Raw genomic sequence first — 26,399 nt, forward strand, 5'->3', positions numbered from 1 at the left:
CAGTTACTGGCCTGACTATATTTTAACTTTCTGTGTATGTATGTGTGTATATATACATGTTCCTGTATCTATTTATATAGGGATTGAATGTCTTGGAAATCATCCTTCTGGATTGTTCCTTTATTAGAGAAAAAAAGATTTAGTGATTTCCCTGGTTTGATCTGAAATGCAACTTCTACTACCTCAGTTAAAAATTTCCAGAATAGTTTCAGTGTTGAAGAAGAATCAGATTAAATTCCCTTGAGACATCATGCCTCTTTTATTATGCTGAACTCCACTTCAAGGCCAAGTGAAGATTCTATTGAAATAGTTATAAATAATTAATTTCATTAATTCAAACCTTTCTTTTCTTTTTTTTTTCTTTTTTTTTTTTTTCATCTGACATAAGACTATTGCATTGGTTATTCTGTTTCAGGTGGTTTCACATTTAGTCTGTGTGCTCACAAAGGACAAAAGGAATACATATCACACAATCAGATCATTACCTTGTAATGGGAGAAAAAATAAGTAAAAGGGAAAAAGAAGGGAAAAAAAAGAAATTGTGCACATCAGTATTTGGGGAAGTTTCTTTTTTTTCTGGAATTATTTGTTTCCATGAATGTTACAATAGAAAAAATAGAAATTATAGAACTGCAAGACTTACAGGCAACATTAAAGTAATACAGAAATGTTGGAATCCAAATTGGAAGCCAAAAAAAGAGTACAGCTCCAACTTTTGCATTTACATGTGCATGCATGCAACTGTATGTCTGTACACATAATTCTCACATATGTGCACTTTTTCTTCATATTTCTTTTGTTGAGAAATTAAGACATTTAACAGACTACAGTCACAACAGTAATGAAAATGCACTATTCCTCATAGAACAGTATTCACAAATGTTATAAAAAAACTATTCTGTGGGCATGGAATTAATGAAATCTGTATTATTTTTTTCATATTTGTGTCCTGCAGTTAACTGCACAAGCATTGACTGATGCTCTATCCAGTGATTGGGACATTTATAAAATGGGAGCTCTTTAATATAAAGCTGTGGAACTCACTGAATTTATTTTCCTTACCCCACTGCCTATTTTCACAAAACTTCAGGACACTTCATTATCTTTGTGCCTTTTCGTTTTTATTGGTTACAGATCTGCTAGTGAGCTCAAAAGCATATTTCATAGGTGACACACAGAAGGACAGACAGACAGACATACATAAACATACAAAGACAGGTCATTACATGAAACTTGTTTTCTTAGAAAATAAAGGTAAAAACTGTTCATCAGATACATATTGCTGTAAAAGGATCTTGTTGATAAAATATGAATATATGTCATTCGGAATGCTTTCAATACACCGTAATTTGTAGGTGACATAAGACTGACACTCAGTGCTTTCAAATTATATTTCATATTTAGGCCTTCTATACTGACTTGATGGACAGTGTTGTATAAAACAGTTTCTCAAACCAAAATTAGACTAAAAAATAGCAGTGTTCTGTCAATATGTACTTCTGGAAATGACAGCTCTAATCTTTCAGTGCCTGCAGATAATGGATGTTCAAAGATTCTTTCATCATAAGTGACCTCTAGAACTCTGGATTCTAAACAGGGAAAGACTTCAAAATAAAGAACAGTCCTCTAAGCTGAAAAAATAATGAAAAGAGTGACCATTAGGTCAATCATCTTAAAAGGAAAAAAAAAAAAAAAAAAGGAAAAAAGAAGCTATATATTTTCTTTTTGTCATTTATTTTATTTAAATATAGTTTGGATATGTTAAACTGAGCTTTGTCTTTCAAATAAATTCAGTTATATCAACCAATAGAGTTTTATTTGAATTTTAATTTTTCTAATGCAATGTCTAGTTTGTTAGCAATATAATTTTACAAAGCTTAAAGATTCATACATTTAGCCATAAATTAATGGGATAATTTTATCAATAAATCATATTGACCAAATATTCTGAAGTAACATATAATGAATTTTCAAAAACTTACTTTTATTCTTATTCTTGAGTCATCTTGTTCGAAGGATGTAACTTAAAAATGGCAGTTTATGCAAAATCTGAAATTGTCAGTATATTTTCATTAATAGTTTTTACCTGGAAATTCTTAGGTTCAGATGCTGACATTCTGTGGCATCTAGTATAAGAAATTTCATTCTTATACCAAGAGAGGGAAATAGTACTTTCTGTGCCTAATCATGGCTGAAATAAATCATTAACAAATAATAATTTATTAATATTGATGTGAACACTGAACCAGCAACTCTTATATGATATTTTCTTACAACATATCAAATAGGCTTAAGGTTTTTTTCAAAATTTAGTTTAGGAACAGTTCTTGGGTTTACAATATGCAATAATTGTAATTGACTGATATTTCAGTGAAATTGTTTGTGATTCATACTAAAATGCTGAAAGCAGAATTTAGACTCACGTGAACTTATATGGGTGTCCTGGATGAAGAAACTTGAGAGCAGTGATACAACATGTGTTGTCGAAACATGATTTCCGTAGGATAGAATAGATCATGGAAATCTTATAGAAATCCTATTCTGCCAAACCATACCATCATGGCATCTCATCTGTAGAGTTTGGGAGAATCCAGAAAAAAAAAAAAAAAAAAAAAGAACCTCTTGAGATATTATTCCTTACATGTCCTTTGTGAGCATCCTGGTTTAAAAAGATTACCTCTCTGTCCTTGAGGCATATAATATTAGGACCTTCCAGGAAAGATCCCTGGTCCTTTACTGTGCTTGGTGTCAGTCATGACATGCCATCAGAAGGGAAAACAGAGTGGAAGTTTTCCAGATCAGCTGTGTGCATTTGGGAGAAAATTACAGAAGGTATTGGTTATCTCAGATTTTCCACCTAGCAACTGGATGGCCACAAATTCAGACTGAAAGGTATTGAGCAGGTAAACCATGTGGATATGTGCAAGTCCCTTCATGCTTGGCCTTATGGCACAACAATATAGGTGTGGTGAAGTGAGGCTTTCAAAGTGAGAACACTCCTGAAGGGAGTTACACATATCCACATGATCTACCTGCTCAATAGGGTGCATATAACTGTCCAATCAATCATATGCTAAAGTAAAAACAAGCTAAAAAAATGCAGAGGATTAATGTGCCACTTGTAAAAGTCAAACAGTAGATAAACAAACACATTCTATTTTAAAGTACCTGCACCCTCCAGTGTAGAGATGTAATCTTAAAGTTACTCTGGCAATAACAGGAACATTTCCATACCTGAAAACTGAACTGGGTGCACAAGGCAGGATTTTTATTAACAAAGCACACGCCTTCAAGAAAGTCCCCAAGCTATAAAACTCTAGCTATAAATGGTAAATAACATGCATCAACAACATTCATTATTAGTTTTATTGAAACCACACAGTAGATGCTAAATAAAAATCAATACTTATCATAAAATCAGATAAAAGGCATCACCTTAAAGTAAATTTAACTCACAATCAATGTACTTCTTTAATTGAAAAACCTGAAGTGAAATCTGGAAGAACAGGAGGGCAATAGAACCAAAGAAATGTCTTTATAGTGCACTTCAGAACAGAATTACCACATCTTATCTATCACTCTCTTTCTTAAAAAAACAAACAAATAAAAAAAAATAAACAAAAACATGAATACACAATCTAGACAGACAGATAACATTTATCATATAATGATCATAACTGCTGAAAAGAAATATCTGAAGATTTGAAAACTACTATATTTTCCTCCTTCACCCGTCTTCCCATATCACTTGCAGCTCTGACTTAATTTTGACTCATACAAGCAGAGATACACCACCAAAGATTTTGGTTATGTGTTCTCTGAATACAGGTTATTGGAGTTTCTGTTATTCTCCAAAACTAAAACAGAGGGAAAATTAGCATTTTACTCCAGTTTTGTTAGCCATATGGTACATTAAACAATAGCTATAGCTTAAGGGATGGAATTATTTCTGGTATGTTTCATTCTGCTTTATTTTTTTTAATGCCGTTTACATTAAGTCATGACTAATTAGTTGCCTCATGCTATGCTTTACTGCTACTGGACAGAAATGCAAGATGGAATGTCACAGGGTGGAGAAGTGAGAAAATAGAAATGAAAAAAAATATTATTGTTATTTGAGCCAAATCTTGAGCTCCTTGTTCCTATTGATTGTACTGGAAACATACATATATGTAACTCCTTGACAATGCGGTTATCAGCTAGATGACATGCTCAGCCTGGTGGCAGAACTCAAAGCAGAGGTTGAAAGATTAAGAATCTTTAGGGAGTGTGAAAGGGAAATTGATTCGCTGAGTAGCACCTTAGCACCCCTGAAGCAAAAGGATCAAATGGAGTCCCCAAAAGAGGCAGGTGATCCCTCACCCTCTTGCTACCAGGCAGAAGGAGGGGACTTAAGAGATGGCGGAGACTGGAAACAGGTCCCTGCTCAGAAAGGCAGGAAAATCCTCTCCTGACCTCCCTCACCTTCCATGATGCCCCTTCACAATAGATACGGAGTCCTGGAACTTGTGAATGAAGTAGAGAAGGATGAAGAAAATGAGTCAAACAAGGAGGAAGATGAAGGTCCACCAAGGCCAGGTCGCTCTAGAACATGTATTAAAACCAATTCATAGAAGCACAGAATCATTTAGGTTGGAAAGGACCTTGAGGATCATCTAGTCCAACCATTGACCTAACACTGACAGTTCACAACTACACCATATCCTTAAGTGTTATGCCAACCTGACTGTTAAGCACCTCCAGGGATGGGGTCTCCACCACCTCCCTGGGCAGCCCACTCCAATGCCTAACAACCCATTCTGTAAAGAAATGCTTCCTAATATCTAGTCTAAACCTTCCCTGGTGCAACTTGAGGCCATTCTAAAAAGAACCCCAGAAGGGTCATTATAGTGGGTGACTCCATTCTGAGGAGTGTCGAAGGCCCAATATGCAGACCGGACTCGCTTCATAGGGAAGTCTGCTCCCTCCCTGGGGCCTGGGTAAAGGACCTCACAGTAAAGCTCCCCAATCTAGTGAGACGTAAGGACTACTACCCTATCTTGGTTTTTCAGCTGGATAGTGAAGAAATTACCAGGAGAATACCAAAATCAATGAAGAGAGATTTCAGGGCCTTGGGGAAACTGGTTAAGGGGTCGAGAGCACAAATACTATTCTCCTCCATCCCTTCAATTGCAGGGATGGGCGAAGAAGATTACAGGAGAAGTCAACAGATGAACTTGTGGCTCCGAGACTGCTGTTACCAGTAGGGCATTGGACTTTTCAATCATGGGTTAGTATACAGGATGCCAGACCTTTTGGCATCAGATGGGATGCACCTGTCCCAGAGGGGGAAAAGGATCTTGGGGCAGGAGTTAGCTGGGCTCATTGACAGAGCTTTAAACTACATTTGAAGGGGGAAGGGGGCAAAACTGGAACTCCCAGATATAAGCCCCAGTGTAGATTACCAGAGTTTGTGGGCTGTTGTGCCAGTGATGACCCTCAAACTGCCATCTCAGTGGAGGCAAGACATGGAGACACGCAGCACAACAAAGATGCAAGGAATATTGATGAATCAGTAACTGTGGTAACATCTGTGAAAGGTCAGGCTGGACTTAGGACCTCTAAATGCAAAAAAGTGCTGAGGACATCAGCCCATCTGAAGTGCATGTATACCAATGCACACAGCATGGGTAACAAACAGGAGGATGTTGAAGCCATGATGTAACAGGAAAACTATGATGTAGTGGCTATTACAGAAACATGGTGGGATGTCTCCTATGACTGGAGTGTGCCAATTGATGGTTACAAGCTCTTTAGGAGGGATGGACAAGGAAGGAGAGGTAGTGGGGTGGTGCTGTATGTTAGGGACTGTTATGATTGCTTTGAGCACAAGTATAGTGAAGACAGGGTGGAGTGTCTTTGTGTTAGAATCAGGGGGAAGCACAACAGGGCAGATGTTGTAGGAGTATAGTAGGAGACTACTATAGGCCACCCAACCAGGACAGAGAGGGTGGATGAAATATTCTGTAGGCACTTAGGAGAAATCTCACGATCGCTTGCCCTTGTTCTTGTGGGAGACTTCAACTTCCCAGACATCTGCTGGAAATACAACACAGCAGAGCGGGACCAGTCCCAGAGATTCCTGGAATGTGTGGGAGACAACTTCCTGACACAGCTGGTGAGTGAACTGACCAGAGAAGGTGCCCTGCTGGATCTCCTCTTTGTGAACAGAGAAGGACTGGTGGATGATGTGGACGTCGGAGGCTGACTTGGGCACAGCAATCATGAAATAATACAGTTCTCTGTTCTTAGAGAGGCCAGGAGAGGGGGCAGCAGAACTGACATCCTGGACTTCAAAACGGCTGATTTTGTCTTGTTTAGGCACCTGCTTGACAGGATCTCTTGGGAGACGAACCTGAAGGGTATAGGGGTCCAGGAAGGCTGGATACTCTTTGAGAAGGAAGTGTTAATGGCACAGAGGCAGGCTGTCCCCAGGTGCTGTAAGAGAAGCCGGTGACAGAGAAGACCACCCTGGCTGAACAGGGAGTTTTGACTGCAACTCAGGGAGAATAGGAAAGTTTACCACTTTTGGAAGAAGGGGCTAGCGGCTCACAATGATTACAAAGATACTGTGAGGCTATGCAGGGCGGAAATCAGGACGTCTAAAGCCCAGCTAGAAATTAATCTGGCTTCAGCAATCAAGGATAACAAGAAATGTTTCTATAATGCGTCAACAGTAAAAGAAAGACCAGGGAGGCCCTCCATCCCCTGCTAGACGCAGGAGGAAACATGGTAACAAGTGATGAGGAAAAAGCTGAGGTGGTTAATGCCTTCTTTGCCTCAGTCTTTAATAACAAGACAAGTTGTACTGTCAGTTTGACGTCGGTGCCCGAGAAGCTGATGGAGCAGCTCATCCTGAGTACCATCACACAACACATGCGGGACAAGCAGATAATCAGTCCCAGTGAACGTGGGTTTATGAAAGATGGGTCCTGCTTGACAAACCCAATCTCCTTCTACAACAGGGCAACCCATTTATTGGATGAGGGAAAGGCTGTAGATGTTGTCTACCTTGACTTTAGTAAGGCCTTTGACACCGTTTCCCACAGCATTCTCCTGGCGAAACTGGCTGCTCATGGCTTGGATGGGCACACGGTTTGCTGGGTAAAAAACTGGCTGGATGGCCGGGCCCAAAGAGTTGTGGTGAACAGAGTTAAATCTGGTTGGCGGCCGGTCACGAGTGGTGCCCCCAGGGCTCGGTTTTGGGGCCACTCCTGTTTAACATCTTTGTTGATTATCTAGATGAGGGGATCGAGTGCACCCTCAGTAAGTTTGCAGATGACACCAAGCTGGGTGGGAGTGTTGATCTGCTCGAGGGTAGGGAGGCTCTGCAGAGAGGTCTGGACAGGCTGGAGCGATGGGCTAAGGCCAACTGTAGGAGTTTCAATAAGGCCAAATGCCGGGTGCTGCACTTTGGCCACAACAACCCCCAGCAGCGCTACAGGCTTGGGGAGGAGTGGCTGGAAAGCTGCCAGTCAGGTAGGGACCTGGGGGTGTTGTTTGACAGCCAGCTGAACATGAGCCAGCAGTGTGCCCAGGTGGCCAAGAAGGCCAATGGTATCCTGGCTTGCATCAGAAATAGCGTGGCCAGCAGGGACAGGGAAGTGAACTTGCCCCTGTACTTGGCACTGGTGAGGCCACACCTCGATTCCTGTGTTCAGTTTTGGGCCCCTCACTACAAAAAGGACATTGAATTACTCGAGCGTGTCCAAAGAAGGGTAACAAAGCTGGTGCAGGGTCTGGAGCACAGGTCTTATGAGGAGCAGCTGAGGGAACTGGGTTTGTTTAGTCTGGAGAAGAGGAGGCTGAGGGGAGACCTCATCGCCCTCTACAACTACCTGAAAGGAGGTTGAGGAGAACTGGAGATGAGTCTCTTTAACCAAGTAATAAGCGATAAGACAAGAGGTAATGGCCTCAAATTGCGTCAGGGAAGGTTTAGACTAGATATTAGAAGTATTTCTTTACAGAACGGGTTGTTAGGTGTTGGAATTGGCTGCTCCAGGCAGTGGTGGAGTCCCCATCCCTGGGGACTTTAAGATTTGGGTTGACACAGTGCTTAGGGATATGGTGTAGTTGGGAACTGTCAGTGTTAGATTAATGGTTGGACTCAATGATCTTCAAGGTCTTTTGCAACCTAGATGATTCTGTGATTCTGTAATGGGAATAAAGGGATTTCAACCTGCAGCATGGATAGTTCTCTATCAATAAATAGATATAAACTCATTTGAATATAGTCAGGTGTTTTGATTGGCAAATACCAGACTGAAGTCTGAGAACTCAGTCTTTCAGTAAAGATTTTCAAAAGAGTTTTATTACTGATAACAGTTTTAACTTTCTCTGAGATTATTACTATGAGATTATTACTATCATCTTTTTTCACTTCTGCTGCAAGAGGATTTATAAGAACTGGCTCTGTTGATACTAGTGTGTCTGTGTGCGTGTGCGTGTATTGTCCTCACGCAAGCAGATATGTGCACACACATGTTATGTATATGTTTTGTATATGTATATACATGTTATGTATATGAAAGGGGCACGTATGTGACAGAAGGGACTATCTTGAATTTTGTTGAGTACCTATTATTTCACAAAGGGTCCTGCTGAATCTGTTCTTGCAGTAAATGGTATTACTTGGTACCAGAATGGTACTGTACTTGCTGACCCATGCATAAAACTCCCTTGCTCTACAGACCTTAATAGTTTGAAGACATAACATTATAGGAGGATTAAAAAAATGAGTATGGGATTTCAAAAGGAAGGGATAATAAGAATAGGATATTTAGCACAGACACAATGTGTGCACAATTTGTAGTTAGTCAATAGCAGTAATCACAGTAATTACAAGTCACCACCTGCTTAGCCATTATTAGAATACAGAGGGGTTTTATGCATTCCCATAGAGGTGACTTTTAAGGGGGAACTGAAAGGTCCAGAGAAAAAAGCATCTGTGCAGATAAAAAGGCATTTTGATCACTCTTCAGTACCATATCTACTCAGCCCACAGTATAGTAAGGAACATGTATGCTAGAGACAATGCCACTGTGGATTGCAGAGCCAGGTCCTTAAGAAGAAGTGGGACTTACCAGCTTCAGGTAAATGTAGCTAGAGCTTCACACTCCTGAATATGAATGGTCATAACTCATATCTGAAAGAAGGAATGAGGTGTTGTTTGCTTGTGGTAGGACAGAAGTGAAATCAAAACTAAAGAAAAAGCTACTGTGTTGGTAGATAACACCAGAAACATGATCCAAAAAATGGAGAAAAAAGTGTTTCATTTTCATCCATTCCAAATATCCCTCCAGGTAGAAATTATTAATTGCCATGTTCCTAAGTTCCATTGTCCTGTGGAGAAGAAGTCCTGGAGTTATTCCAAGTTACGGATCGCCTGCTGGTTTCTGTACAATTCTATCAGCTGTTCCACCAAGCCTGTTTGACTTTTGAAATGCCCTCCAGGGGTCTTCTCCCAGACTCTGCAAACTGGAATGAGGACATGCACTTAACGAATGTCTGCTGTTTGGAAAATTGATCAGGTGAGTTGTCTGTGGATGTCTGTTTATCTGTCTATCTCTTCACCATTCTAACAAGAAACAGGGACATTAAACTGCTACTTGTGGTTCTCGTTAGTCTTATAGCAGCCTGTGGCTAATATCTGAAAGTATAGATGTAAATGCAATACATGATTTGTTATTATATTTTATTTTTATTGTTAGTCTAGATTCTGAAGTACTTAGTCTTATTAGGTCATTACCTTAGATTTCAACCCAACTGAATAAAGAATTTAGGACTTGGTGTCATCAACAGCCTTATAATTATTGTAGTTTTAATAAAAGACATTTTACATGTTATAGTAGTTGAAAACTTGACATCACTTAACAAAGTTATTGCTATTGATTTCACTGTGATCAGGATTTCACAAGTGTCTTTCATTCTGATGAGTTGAAACTTAAGTTTTAACTATTAACAGGCTTTAATAGAAGCCATGAGCTATATTCACTTAATTTGCAGCTGAAAATAGGCCACCTCAGAGGCAATAACTACTTAACAGTATGTTGTTGTATTTCACATGAAGGAGACCATTAATATATCAGGAAAAATAAAAAAAAAAAAAAAACAACACCAACTTGCTTGAAACCCTCTCTAGCATTTGTGTGATAAGATAAGGATGAGTATGCAGTTCTGGTATTAAAAAGATAAGGCTGACTACTGTTTCTACTTTATTGATTTTCATGGTTGTAGGTTGGCAGTCCTGTGTATTATGGTTAGATAACAGTTGTGGAACAGAGTGAAGAAATTATTTAGCTAGGTATCACATAACTATTTAGCAAAATGTTAATATACAGCTTAGATAATATCTTCAGAATGGAATACTAAAGACCAGGCATTTTACAGCCACAGTACTGTATAGTATATTTGAGAAAATAGCCAAGTACCAAAGTGCCTTGTGAGTATAGAGGATCTTGTGGGTCAAAAATGGTGGTCAAGATATTATGAGATTTGATAGCCTGCATCAGAAGGTATGTTGTGGCAATGGGGTTAATTTTTATAAAAAGCTTTCGTATTAGCTTCCAGAAGGAAATAGAGTAAAAGTCATTGGCATAAGCAATGTGTGTGTGTTTGCATGTCTGTAGATGTAGAGGAGACATAGAGTAGCTTATATTGCTTATGGAACTGGACTGATTGTTTTTTGACCATAGTTGATAGTGAAATATAATGAATTAATAATTTGAGGCTGAACATCTATGGTGATGAAGCTGAAACTGCACTTCAAAGTGTGAGCAATCTGTAAACCCACAATTTGCAGTATTATGGGCAGACTGGAAATAGGCAAAAAACTGAGAAGTGTTTATTTGAAGAAATGGGCAAAATGTACATTGTGATTATTTGAAAGTGAAACAGAGGTAAACAGCTGCAAAATGTGTGGCAGTATTAAAATTAAGGGCAAGGAATCATAAAAGCTGTCAGGGAGCTGGAGTTGATACTGGTATTTTTGCAATGTTTCCATTTTAGCTATGTTTAAAAATTTGGAAACAAATAATAACAATAATAAAAAATTATCTATATCTTAAATATAGCCAAAATAATACATGTATTCAACATCTGCCAAATTTTGTAATAATGTTGTTCAATATTGCAGAGTTTTAACTGTAGTGTACCACTATATGGCACAATGTAGTAAAAAAAACCCAAAACACATTAATCTTCCAGTAGCACAGAAATTCCCCATCTGGTATCAGTGTGCCCTTCTTGAGTTAATATGAGTTTCTCTCTGAAAAGGTTACTTGTTTATGCTACCAATCAGAACAGTGGTTTTCCATTTTTTTTTTCTGTATTCTGTATAAATTTCCCAGTGTAAGGGCACATGCTTTTAGAAATTTTGTATACATACATACATTGCTGTATAATATGATATACTTTCTGCTATAAGATACCTTCTTCAGATCTGTAGGACATGGTCCACATGGTATCTAGAATTATACAATGAATTTGTATACCCCATTTCATAGCTGTGTAATTTTCAGGGACAGAAAGAAGAAAGTAAGAAATCTCAGAATTACTGATTAGCTATTTCCCTTTCCCTGTATTTAATTCATGGGGCTGAAATAATAGACCCAAAGTTCTACCCACTGTTTTGGATGTTTACCCTTTATTAACCTGTTCTAGAAGTCAAATAAATAAGAAAGGCCATGTCCACATATATCCAAAACCAAGACCTAGGGAACTCAAGCAGATAACACATTTCTGCACAGCTAGGTTGGAATCTAAATATGAAATAGTTATACATCAGTATAATTTCAGACACCATACCATAAATATGCATTAAATGTGCCTTTGTGGTCCTGCAGCCAACAACATCAACAGCTGACTATGCATATTTGTGTGTGCAAATAACCAGTTTGCACACTCTGTTATGGCACAGAGACCTGCTGTGAAACATTCAAACATTCAGGAAATCTGGTATTTAAAATCGTCTGCTAAATATTTTATTTTATTGTAACTTAAATTTCTTAGGAAAAGTCATAGTCGCACTTGGCAGTAAGTACCAAACTGTGCGCATTACAGGATGCTTGCAGCATTCCATTTTATAATGCAAGCTCCACCTATGTAAATAAACATTGCAGAAGAAACAATATCATCTGTTTATCCTTTGTTTTGGAAATAAAACAATACACAGGCAGATGGTAGCTAGAAGGACATACAAAGACATCAGATAAATAGCATTTTTTTTCCATCATAGAAGAATTTTTAGATTTCAAAAATCCTTTCCAAATGTTAAGAATGGAGAACTCATGTAAAGGAGGAAATACTGTTAAAAATATAATTAAATGCTTCTAGTTGTCTTCTAGACAGGTGGAATGCAAAAGTGATAATGGAACACAGCTCAGATAGGCTTCAGGATTGGATTTCAGGGCCTTCAGCACTCTGGGCTCTGTGATGAAAATCTCAGAGATACCATTAATTTAATCTGAAAACAGCTTTGATGGTGATTTACTTATATGGAGTAAATATCAAGGAATGATTCACTGTGGTGGACTTTGCAGAAGGGGAGAAAGACCTCTCCCCTCAAATGGGAGGGGAGAAGTCTCAAAGACCTGCTTTGTGTAATGGGGGAACCATCTGGCATTCCTATTAATCATCGTATGCCAGCTATAAATAAATAAATAAATAAATTTATTTTTCTGATTAATCATAGAATCATAGAATAGTTTGTGTTGGAAGGGACCTTTAAAGGTTGTCTCGTTCAATGGGCCCTGTAATAAGCACAAACATCTTCAACTAGATCAGGTTGCTGAAAGACCTCTCTAACCTGACCTTGAAGGTTTGCAGGGATGATGCATCTACCACCTCTCTGAGCAACCTGTTCCAGTGTTTGACCACTCTCACTGTAAAAAATTTCTTCCTTATATCTAGTCTAAATCTACCCTCTTTTAGTTTAAAACCATTACCCCTTGTCCTATTGCAACAGGTCCTACTAAAAAGTTTGTTCCCATCTTTCTTGTAGGCCCCCTTGAAGTACTGGAAGGCTGCAATAAGGTCTCCTTGGAGCCTTCTCTTCTCCAGACTGAAGAACTCCAACTCTCTCAGCCCGTCTTCATAGGAAAGGTGTTCTATCCCTCCGATCATTTTTGTGGCCATCCTCTGGACCTGCTCCAACAGCTCCATGCCTTTCCTGTGCTGAGGACTCCAGAGCTGGACACAGTACTCCATGTGGGGTCTCACAAGAGCAGAGCAGAGGAGCAGGCTCACCTCTTTCGATTTGCTGGCCATGCTTCTTTTGATGCAGCCCAGGGTACGGTTGGCTTTCTGGACTACAAACCCACATTACTGGCTCCTGTCCAGCTTTTCATCCACCAGTATCCCCAAGTCCTTCTCCGCAGGGCTGTTCTCAATCCCTTCATCCCCCAGCCTGTATTGATACCAGGCATTGCCCCAACCCGTGTGCAGGACCTTGTATTTGACCTTGTTGAAGCTCATAAGTTTCACATGGGTCCACTTCTCAAGCTTGCCCAGGTGCCTCTGGATGGGATCCCATCCCTCAGGCGTGTCAACTGCACCACTCAGCTTGGTGTGATCTGCAAACTTCCTGAGGTGAACTTGATCACACTGTCTATGTCCTTGATGAAGATACTAAACAGTACTTGTTTCATTATGGACTCCTCAGGGGCACCACTTATCACTGATCTCCATCTGGACATTGAGCCATTGACCACTACCCTCTGGAAGCAACCATCCAACCAATTTCTCATCCACGAAATAGTCCACCCATCAAATCCATGTCTCTCCAATTCAGAGAAAAGGATGTTGTGGGGGACCGTCTCAAAGGCCCTACAAAAGTCCAGATAGATGATGTCTGTATCTCTTCCCTTGTGCACTGGTGTAGTTACTCCATCATAGAAGTCCACTAGGTTAATAAGGCAGGACTTGCCCTTGGTGAAGCCATGCTGTCTGTCTCAATTATATAATATACAATATAACATATAATAATATATAATACCAACTTTGAAAATGTTAATACTTTGGAAAAGACAGAGAACTTCTGTTGGCAATGAAATAAATTACTATAAAACATAATGAGTATCATGTACTCCTAAATCACCTTCCTTTCCTAAACAAGATCAGGAACCCAGTATACAAGAGTAAGTCCAGAAACTGCATATTGTAATAGATATTTTTCTGTCTTAAGGGTAATCAAGAAAATAAGAGAAAGGATATATTAATTTCTCTGATTTATAGATGGGTATTTGAAAAAAAAAAAAAAAGGTTTTATAAATGATCATAGTGATGATAGAGAAAACTACCGGTATACAACTTATTTTTATAAATGGGAACTGTTTTCTTGACAATGCTTTCTGTTCACGTATAAGTATCTTGGGCCCTCTATCTGTATTTTCTAGCTAAGAGATCCAAGTGGCTTGATCTAGTCTTCAGACACTGTTGATAATCAGAGTTACAAATTAAGTATGAGCTAAAATTCATGACTTAAGTCAGCAATATATATGCAGCCTCAGAGGCTGTAATGATGGAACAGCCAACACTACCACCAGTAGATGCTCATTCTTGGCTCCTCCAGCAGAGCTCAAAACCTTGTGCCCCATAGGTTGTCTCCTCACAGGCTGAGAGTTAGGAGTGGGCATCTGCATCACAAGTTAGCTGAATGGACGTTTATTTACCTTTGCCAAGAAGAGCATTGGGAATCACACACGAAAAGGTCCACGTGACTGGGTGTAGACACCTGCAGACAGTTACACCTATGCTAGACTTCTATGGAAAGAAATATGCTTATGTGTGGTAAACATCATTCTAAAGAAAACATCAAAAATTGATTAAATGAATTACATGTTGGTTTTTTTTTTTTTTTCCTCTCCATTGCCTATAAAGGCATTAATGAGTACATCGGACTAAGCTGGATGAGATAAATTCCACCCCCTCCCAGTTCCACTCTGTCTCTCCTTTTTCTTCAGGGTTGAGACAGCTCTTTCAGAGCTACTTGGAAGCAGAGACTTGTAATAAGCTTCAAAGCCTTAAATGGTTAATAAAGGCAAGTTGCAACTTTCCTTTTATGTGCAGCTAGAGGTGGTAATGGTGCTATTCCCTTATAATAAAATGTATGGAAGAAGGAGACTCAAAACCCCAACTAGGAAAAAATTAGCAGTTTAACCTAAATACACCAAATATGCATATTTTTTGACTGAGAACTTGTATGGCTGCATGATATTTTTCTTACTGACTTCACCTGGATTGCATGAGAAGACACTATAGCACTATAGCAGTCAGACTGTGCATACAGCTCATCAAAATACTACCCTGTGTGATGAGCACACAGCCAGCATTTTTCTCTGTTGACATCAAAGGAAATAGCATTAAGCCCATATTATATACAGTTTAACGGACTTCTTTGTTTAGTGCTGAAAAGGCAGGAGTGACATGTCTTTGAACATAATTTATAGTTCATAAACGTATTCATGTTTGGAGGCTCAGACAGAGTAATTTGCAGCTAACCAGCTCTAACATTGCTGCCAAGAAAATGATCAAAACAATAAAATTGGCATTGTTACAGAGATTTGGATTGTATAGGATTAAGGATGTAGAAGGAAATTTACTGCTTTGTGAGGAGGTCAGAAACATTGAAGGTCCATACCCTACCTATATCCTATTTAAGCTACTGCCTTTTTGCAGGCCTTTTGCTGACTGGCAGCACAGTTTAAGTGTGACTTTTATTCTGAAACCTAATGTTAGGTTCCATAATTCCCACTGATTTTTGTAAGGAGTTTTAAAGCATTTAGTAAAATGCAGCACCAGACTCACATTACTATTAAATTATGACTGACTACATACTCTTTGCAATGTGGGCTTAAAGTCCACGTTAGACTTTCATAGGGGTGTTGGGGTTTGGATTACCTTTTTCCTATACTCATCGTCCTAAATAAAGCTCCAGTATAACAGAGTTCCATGGGCTGCTGTATATGTGATTTTTAAATATTTTCCTAGTCATACTATTTCTTTATAAATGTCCCTTAAAGGGCTGCAAATTCCCACATCAGATGAATTTTGTTGCCTCTTGAAATGTTTGGAAAGAGGAATATTTCAATGAGGCAGAGGTTTGCTTATTAAACAATACTCTCAGAATGATTATTGTTTTAGTAAAAAAACACAGCAAAAACATTATTGGCTGCATATCTGAGAGCTAGGGCACACTAAGTAAAATTACAAGCTCCCCTGTTACTGGTTTACTTATCAAATAGAAATGTGAATACTGCAGTGAGGATATTTCCTTAAAGTCTTGCTTTCAGCCAGGAAAAGGCTAACTCCACATGAGTGTGTGAATGTGGGTGGGAATTTTTTAAGTAGGTTGCATGCCTACATTACAAACAAGGGTGTGCCCACAGGGAAAGACTGCTATCTAGGGCAGCACCTGGCTGATGTGAGCTGGATCATCATGAAGTGCACTGCTCCAGGGCTATAAACAGTGATAGCACACTGATGTGAGGGGGATCTTCTACACAGGAAGTAATATCTAGAAAAGCTGTAGAAAATAAAAAGGGAACAGAGAATGAAAAAAAAGATAAATTACATGCTAGTGTTGCATATTTGGATTTCCTATAAGAGAGATTGCTAAGGAGGTATTACTAGTTTCAAGGATTCATTTGAAAGCTCTCCAAGTGAGATGTTTTGTTAAAGAACTTTTTAATGGTAGCTTCCAGGAGTGGTTACTATACCTTTTTTTCTCTCAAAACACCCAACATCGGGTATTAATGGTGTTCTGGGAGTATATTTGCTAAACATACCCCTAGAATTTACTTTTATGTATAGGCACAAACATGGGAAAAGAACTCTCATAATAATTCTCTCTGGGGAATGGAATTATAAAAAAATAAATCCTATTATAGAAAGAAAAGAATATAATGTTGCTGTAAGTCATGTAGATGTAAGGAAGATAGAACATGCTGTTGTTATGTTATATATGTTATTCTCTTCTCCTCCCATTTCCCATTCCTTCCTTACAAAAAAAAAAAGGAAGTGAGAACAGTGAAAGAAGAAGATATTGACACTGGAAATATTGCTGTTGCCACTGTCAATAACCAACACAGCAGAAACAACTAATCACAAATCTCCAGCCAGTAGGGAGAAAGAATTATAAAGAGAAAGCATTTGGGAAAGGTATATAGCAAATTATTTTCTATATATGGGTAATAATTTCCTAGTTTTAAACCTTTTGAAATATGAACGTCAAAGCTGTACAGTTTGAAATCATATTGGACAGCTGTATCTGGCTGTAGTACAGTCCCTCAGTCTCTGGTTTAGGTGTTAAAAACATGGTAGTTATTGCACTGGGGGCTTTTCACTATAGCATTCTTATATTCCATGCTTTGAAACATTAATGTTTGTCAAGAAAACTCTTTAAAAAGTAATTCTTTTTTTTCTGCCAAGCTAACATTTATATTACATAGGCAACATAACTGTCTATTTAATAGAAATTTTACAGATGGTTGCAGGCTATCAAGTGTTGGTGGATCATCGTCCTGTAAAGTTTCTTTGATATACTTATTTTGCAAACATAATTTAAAATGGTGCCTCTTCTGTCTTTTACAAGTATAGCTCTGGAAAGCAAATAAGTAGGCCTGTTGTTGTCAAGGTAGATTTTAACTTGATAGTCTAAATGTTGCAAATCCCATCTTTTTTTCCCCTTTGTTGTTTACTGTTGTCACTACCCTGCAAAACTATTATTTAACAAGATCATTTCTTGAGATTTGCTTCAAAGTAGATACTTATCTCTCCTCTACATTCTTGTGATGGTCTGATGAAACCATAGTTAATGTCTTAAACATCTGATAAAGAACTTTGTTAAAGAAGACGGTCTCTGTGAGCATGCCGGGGTTGTGCAGGCAACGGCAGGAAGACGCGGCAAGAGGAGGGGGTCCCACGGAGGTGGGACCACACTTTTCTGGGGCTGAACTTCCTCATCTTGAGCGACTCTGTAACGAGCCAATAGAGAAGCCATTTTCATGATGCATGTGCCAAGAAGAAAGGTCAAACAATGGTCATACCTGCAGAGAGGGAAGAGTAATGTCCCAAGCCCACCGACCCATTTCCAGAAGAATCTGAAGGTACAAATTACATATGCACCAAAGTAAGGAGAATTCTAGAAGCATAGACTGAGCATGATGCATAATTAACCTAACGAGTCCAAGTGCCAACCTGGAGGTAAGGCAAAGAATTATAAATGGACACGAGTCAAAGCCCCAGGTGGCTGCACCCATCCAGAACTGGACCCCTAGACTGGCTGGAATAATGCTGGAACCAGGACTGGTAGAATATTTATTTTTTGTCTCTCTCTCACTCTTTATTTCTCTCTTTCTCTCCTTTTCTCTCCCATTCTCTACTCCTGTACCCTTGCATATAAGGCAAGGCTTGTCATGGTAAGTTTAAGGCTTGTCGGGGCATAAGATCTACGGCTGTTCGGTGTATGTTGTAAGGTTTGTGTTTTGTTGGTGCATGTTATGAAGTTTACCGCTTGGTGCAGAGGTTTCATGCCAATATCTTGTTGTGAGCAAATAAAAATTGAGTTTTGTGAACTGAAGAATCCTAGGTGTTGTTTCACCTTAATCCTGACCTGGGAATTGGTGAATCTGAGTCGTAATCCCGAGAGTATTCTCTGTATACTCTTTGACCATTAAAATAATTACAGGGTAGAGCAGGACGATAATTTAGCTTTTAATGAAGGAACCTGAGGATGCAAAGCAAGAGATTGCAACTGTGCCAATGAGCAGTTCTACATCCAACAGACCATGTAACTGCTAGAAAATATTTCCATACATTTAGAGATTATATCTTTGTGAATGAATATCAAACAACATATATATCTTATCATATTAATACAAACACTTAAACTTAAGGGGAGAAACCGGCCTACTAGCATTATGCTTCCTCTTCTTACTGCTAAATAAATTTTATGTATACTAGCTTAAATTTCAGGGAAAAAAATTATTTATTTTCTATTAATATTTTAAAAATAATGGATTGGTTTTGACGCTCAAGGATTTCTGTAAACACCTATTGATTTAGTTCAATATCTCTGACTATGGAAAAAACAGTAATATTGCAAATAAAAAACTCCCAGGAAGTATAATCCTGATACAAAATCAACATTTCAGTAGATAGGTCTTTTGGGTGGGGATTCAAGAACTCTGTTTTTGAAGGGTGCTTAGAAAATACTCTTTCTATTATAACATCTTTGCTTTATGAAAATTAAATACTAGACTTTTAGAGTTGAAGTGAAGATTTTTTAAACATTTAATAAGTATTAAAGTGCACAGTAATCTGCTAAAGTGTAAAGTATACTTTTTAAAATAATACAAAGGGTATAATTTTTGGAATAGAAGGTCAACAGATACTGTTCATTTTAAATGAGGTTTTGCAGAATGATCTTTGATTTTTGTGCTTTATAACGGTAACTTTTGAAACAGTGACAGTTTAGGGCTAGATTGTTAGCTGGATTGTAAGACCATAAGGAAAAGAAATGCTCCTGCTATAAAAATAATGCAGGATTTTCATGCAGGTGTACATGAACAGACTACATCTTTGAGCTTCTTACAGCTGACTCAGGGGATAGTAAGGGTCTTAACTTTAGGCCTCTCTCCCTCACTTTTCTACCTAGCTGGTACAGCTGAGAGAGTGTGAAGACAACAGTACCTAGCACAAGTAAATTGCTCTTTTCTTTCACTGGGTATAAGAAGGAGCTGAGGTAAAGGGATTTACACTGCTTGGGCTGTCTCAGCTACTGTAGTTTTCATAGTGCTCATTGTTTTGATCTGTACCTCAAAATCTGAATTTGACCCTCAGTGACTGGTTTACTGAAGTTAATTAATTCAACTGATACTGCAGACATTCAGGATCAGGCCTTCTAGATACAGCTGAAACTGGTTTTGGTAGTTCATACACGCACAAAAATTCAACTACAGTTCCTCATCTCAGCTTATTCCTCAGGCACCTAACAGTTTCTGATGCAGAAGGCTTCCTTGAAAAAAGGGCCTAGGGTTTTACATTGACTGTGATAACTACAGTGGAGATTTTGCCATTAAGCCAAGCTGAATTATTCAGAACATGTTGCTGAACTCTATTTAACCATTTTTCTTCTCCCTTTAACTATGTTAGTGCCAAGCCAGTCCTGGGAACTCCATGCCAGCACAAATACTGCTCATCTGTCCATTTGTATTTCACCTGGCACTCAGTTCTTCCCCAAAGTTAATTTCTCCTCTGGGTGTAGATTGGCTTCTTTTCTGTAGCTATGCAGCTGCTTTGTGCTGGCTGACTTTGCAAAAGTCTCACTTTTGTTTGCATAAAGCTCTCATGATTTCATGAAAGAACATGATATTGTAAGTCTTAGCCTCCAGTTAAGGTGAGCTGCTACCTCTACTGCAGATTTCAGAAGAGTTCTTCTTGGTGCTGTTCTATTTTAAACTTAATTATATGTTTCAGCTTAGTTTTAAAAAAAACAATCTAGAAAAATTACGATTGGGAGACTGGCAGGTGTAGTGTGGCTCAGTGTCAGGAGGTAACAAAGATTTCTGTGTTAAAGCAGGCATTTCAGTCCCTAATCACATTACCGCAGAGGATGAGTCAAGCAGCATTTCACCTTGTGATCGCTCTGACTTCATCTTTCTAAATAATAGTAATAGATAATAAAATAAGGAGAAATGATAAAAATATATAAAATATAATGCAAAATAATAAAAAGAAATAACCCTTCTTAAATTGTTGCCAGTCATAAAAGTTTCCTGGCAGAAATATCCATTTTAGTTCTGATGTTCTTTTGTACAAATACAGCTCTGCAGAGTGGTGTAAATCTCAAGTGCCACATTTGTAAGAACTGGGTCATACCAATTTTACTTCGTGAAAAGAAGCTAGAAAGAGTAATGGTAACTTGAGCTTAGCGAATATCTACCGAGAGTAGGGCCACAGTTTACAAAAGCACCTGACAATTCTGAGTATCCAACTTGGGAATCCTTAAAGGACTTGATGTTCAGAAAGAAGAATGGAATATTCAGAAGGTGAAAAATAAACCTAACACCTTGTCCCCAGCTAAACACGCACACATACCTAAAACAGAGGTCACTTTTGAAAATCATACCAGTGAAGTTCTTAGAGTTGGAATTAACAGTAAGGAAAGCCAGTCTGTGCCATACTTTCAGATTAACTGTATTAAGAAATTTAGTGTGGGTATACTGGCATAATCATGTCCTCAGTAATCATTAAGTTACACAGCTTATTGCAAAATAGTAAAAGCATCAAAACATGACCTAAGAATGGCCTAGAACAATTTTCCACTCCCAAGTATTCATAGAAATGAAACGCAAGTTTAGCAATATGTTTAATCTGTCATTTACCATTTAGGACAGTAATGGGCCATCACATGGGCTGTTTCTAGCCAAAACTCAGTAAAAGTGATCAGCTGCAACTGAAGGAATGGCAAATCTACCTTTTGTCTGAATATCAAAATAATAGTACAATCCTGTCAGTTCTTATCTCAGCTGTGTACATGCAGCATCAGGCGACAGAATACAGTACCTTTAGCTACAGAACACAGAGGTATACACCGTAAAAGAAAGTCCTGAGTTATTAACTCCAGCAATGCTGGTCTGTGTCATTCACGTTTTGCCCTCTTTACTTCTGATGCTCTTAATTTCTTCTTTCTTTTAGTTTCCTTCCTTCCGGTTTCCTTGTTGTTCCTCTCATGGCTAGAGGCCAGGAAATTACTTTTTCTAAAATTTTTTGCAACCTCTTCTGTTACCGTAAAGTTAAATTGTACATGGCTTAGGCACTGACAATAGATTAGTCAGAATTTGCCAACTTTTCTCTCCTGCATGCAGAGGAACCAGAGTGGCTTTGGAAAACATGAAGCACATAACATCTGCCAGGAGAAAAAGGCCATTATCGTGTAAGTCTCCTTTGTTTCATTTTGGATTTATGTGAGAAAAAATAAACTGTCACGGTAAGACCACCACATATATTTCCAGTTCAGGTTTATGTCAGGAAGTGAAGTAATACTTGAAGAGTTTACCACTCCTTCTAGGAAATCTCAACCTGCTTTCATAGCAGCATCTACACTTGGGTTTCTGTTTTCACTTGGGAACAAGGCCCTTCTTTCTTAGTGTCATTTTTTAAACCCATAGTGTCTTCCTTAGGATTCAACTCTACTCATTTTTCTGCAAACACTAATTTTCCTTTCTAACCTCTACTGTTCCTTCTCAGGCTGTCGATATCTATCCCTGAACCTTAATTTTCTAACTAAAGCTATGTATTGATGACCTACTTTTTTCAGTAGACCATCCCATCAATATACTTCAGCTGCGATAAGCACAGAAGAGTTGATGGTGTCTCTGCTTTCTGTTGACTCATGAGTTCCAAGTTGCTTGTGAGTAGAGTTTATTTCTAACTTTATGTGGCTTTAAACAAAGAAAACTTCCATTTAGTGTGAAAAATTAGTGTCTACCCAAAATTCAGCTTCAAAAGTTAATTTTTAAATATTCAGTTAAATAGAGATCATACAGAAATATGTTTATATCAGAATTGGCTTTTGTTATGACAAAGCCTTTTTTCAGTATATAATCTCCAGCAGAAAATACATTCACCTACTAAAACTGATATTTCAACATGTATCTTCTAATAGCCATTTATTTTCTTCCTGTTCTGAGAAATTATTGGATTGCCCTGTTGACTCATTTAATGGTCATCATTTTGTGCTTTGGATCTCAAAGCATACTACTATGGTCTCTGAAGCACAATTACTTTTTTTTCTACACATAGAGCAACACAAACTTCAATCCACTGGAAAATAATTTCCCCCTCCAAGTCAAAAGGGCAGGAGTTCTGAAGAGACAAGTGTCAATAGAAAACAGAGAGTGAATAACAGGTAGAAAGACCACATTAGAAAGATTATCCACAGAATCTCTAATGGCTGGAGTGGAAAATTTAAGTCACTGGAAGCAAGACATTAATTTAGGAACAATTTCTATTAATCAATAATATGAAGTTTATAATTTAGATTTCTTACTGAGAAGATGGAGAAAGTTCTGGATTATTCAGAAAGTCAGAGTGTGAAAAATGAATAAATAGAAATTAATCAATGAAAGAGGCGCAAAACAGTTTTGCAAAAGTTGTGTTAGATCTAAACAAAACTTAACTGCTAAATTGTTTGAATGTATACCAAGGGGTATTTTCTACAAGGAATTTTCCTGTTGACCATCAAGCTATGCTATAGGAGTTCCTGGGATTCTGAGTTGCAGGTCTGTCACAAGTCTTCTTGTGTTAGTGAGTGACAAAGAGGAATATGTCATTATGTCTAACACTCAGGGACTGGAGTAGCTATTCGATTGTAAATGGTTACTTATGTAATAGTCATCATATCTAAGCATCTTGACTAACATCCAACACTTGACTAACATCTATCAAGTATTGATTGTTCTGATTGTTCTTTCATCTCTCTCATTCATGAATAGTATGTGCAATGTAGTATTTTGTTCTGAAAGTTACTTTGTCTCCTTTGGGCTTTTTTTTTTTTTTTTTTTTTTCCCCCAAATATTGCTGTGTTTATGTTAAAGAAAGCAAGATCAAAAAAAAAAAATGTACCCTACATTCAAATCCATGAAGATTCTCAGTTCCTACAAGAATTTTTACCACACTGAGATTAGCCCTGAAGGACTTTGTCTCCTGCACAGATGAGCTTCACTCCATTTATGAAGATTATCTCGATGCCAGGGAGAGGAGTATACAGTCCTTTTATTGTCCCAGTCCTCATGATTTCTTTGAAGAATCCGCCCATTTACATGAAGCTCATTGTCATACGCGCCGCCCCGTGTTCCTCCATGCATGCCTGCCCAGGTATTTATGGTGGTCATGCCCACCTGGCTTCGTGCACAAGCGCAGCTTGGTAGGCACTGCCAAGGATGTTGTTGTTCTGGCTTCAGGCAGTTATGGTGATTTCTTCGGGGACAATTTGTTTCCTTCAGAGAGTACTTCTCCATGGCAACAAGATGTTGAGGCCAGGAAGTGGTAGTGGTGCAGCAGCAATGTCGAGACAAACACACTCCAACACAGTCTCTTACAAGTGGTGGGTCACTTCCATGGTCTCAGATAGGCTGCCACAGAAGGTAATTATTCTCTTTCTTCATGTTGTCCTCACAGCAGATAAACAGTCTTCTCTACAGATACCATTATGCTTCCTGTGTCTGCAGATTTTAAGTACGCAGCTCAGCATGTGACAAAGGCAGAATTCCTTTTCCAAACAGAAATTCACAGAGATATGTCTGAGTTTAGACATTTTTGACTTTCATGTCTCTTTACAACAGACTACAACACAGAACTATGGGATATTCTCTAAAGGTGGCAGGATGTTAGTTTAAACCACATTTTTATACAGAGAGTGGTGAACTTCTGGAGATTTTTCCTCAGGAAGGTGGGGAAGCAGGTAGCACCAGCAAGTTCAGGAAGAGATTAGAAAGATTCACAGGCAGAAGGTGTATTGATGGATGTTAAAAGAACCGGGCAAGGATGAACTTTCCAACATCTCTCATAGAACTGTTCTGTATGCTGGGGGAGCGCAAGGAGACTGGACTTCAAAAAAATGGCTAGACTTTCAGGCTTTCCCTAGATAACTTTTCCTGGGCTGGATGAACCTGGGCTAGACTCACCCAGCAGGGCATTTCTTATGTCCTTAGAATCACTTCAAAGCATTAGATGAAACTGAGCAGGACTCTGAATAAAGAGTGACAGTAAAGATGTGATCTTTACAAGGGTGTAATTCTTCTTGGATGAATATGTGCCAGAATACCTCTCTTTCACACAAAATCAATAGAGTTTATTATATACAAACTGTCCTTGAGGTGTACATATATCTTTGAATGACTTCAGAAAATGGACTCTTGCTTTCCTCATTGAAGTTGCAGTGGAGATTCTTAAACAATTGTCAACCTCTGCTGCTAACTTCTTGTCTCAACAGTTGTCAACAACAGCAACTTCATGTTTTTTTATCAAGTTGTCACTAAACTGAAGGTTATTATCAGACCCACAGGTGTAGAAAACTGATACTGAAGCAGAAAAATTTCCATGCAGGTCACTGGTTCAAATCTAGCTTATGCTGTTATTAACCAGAAACTATACAACTATAAACTCTTTGGTGTATGATATGAACTTAACTGATGATTTACATTTACTTCATAAGAGACAATCTTCTAGCGAGAAAGCGAATAGAACTGGGCTAATATCTGCTTCCCAGTGCAACTCTCTTAAGAGATGTACTGTTTAAGTGACATGAAAAACCTTATTCTTGTTGCAGTGCTATGGGTGCTTTGTGATTATTTCTACTTATGATAGTGTCAATCTGTTCTCTGTTATAAACACTAGTATTGCTCAAAGAAAAAGAAAAAAAAATTAGGGATTCACATTGAGATACAGTAAAAGTAAGTATATTCTGGGGGCTGAAAAAGGTTTTATGAAATAATGCCATGTAAGACACTGTTTCATATTCAGCTTCATATTCATCTGGGATATTCCACTGTAGGTCAGGCATGCTGAATTACTTTTTTCTTTCCACTATTGAAATTGGTAACCTACTCCAGAAACAGACATAGAAATGAAAAAGAGGTCAAAACTAACACAAGCATACATCAAAGGATTTTGGAATGATGACAAGATTTTTAATCAGCCCCTGCTTGTTTACTGACAGCAGGAGATCTGAACCAGCTATTTAGCAGGTTAGAAGGTAATCATGCACAGCTAATTGCTGCTCCGAGAACACCACTTTTTAAAGATGCTGATTTCTACGCTGTGAGTGTGCCCTGTTTCAGACACTCAGGGTCTGAGATGCAGGAGACTGGCTGTTGATGTAACTTATAGTCTTCAGGACGTAATAGCAAATGACCAAAACAAAAGGAAAACTAAAGTCCTTAAAAGTTAAATATATCAATAGCAAATCAACACATAATCCAATCCTGATGTATAGAAAAAATCCTAAAAGATCAGAACGTGTATTCCAATTACACATTACCTGCAGGTGCTCAACAAGAGACAAGAGCAATAAACACCTCAAATCATTGGAACATCTAACAAATCCTATGTCACTTAGGCAAATACTATTGTTAAAAAAAAATCAACAAAAATCGCATCTCAAAACTGAACTGTTTTAAGACAACTCATAGGAGAAAGCAAAGAATGAAAACTCTCACTTTTCAGTAGTCAAGTCATCAAGTTCATAAGTGATCTAACTTCCTCCTGCTTACAATGCTTACTTAATGTACATGTTATCTATACATTGTATGTTTTTTAAAATTTTTGCTGCCATAAAATAGGGTTTGTTACATGCCTAG

Source organism: Strix aluco, chromosome 2 (assembly GCF_031877795.1).
Source record: "Strix aluco isolate bStrAlu1 chromosome 2, bStrAlu1.hap1, whole genome shotgun sequence".
Lineage (NCBI taxonomy): Eukaryota > Metazoa > Chordata > Aves > Strigiformes > Strigidae > Strix > Strix aluco.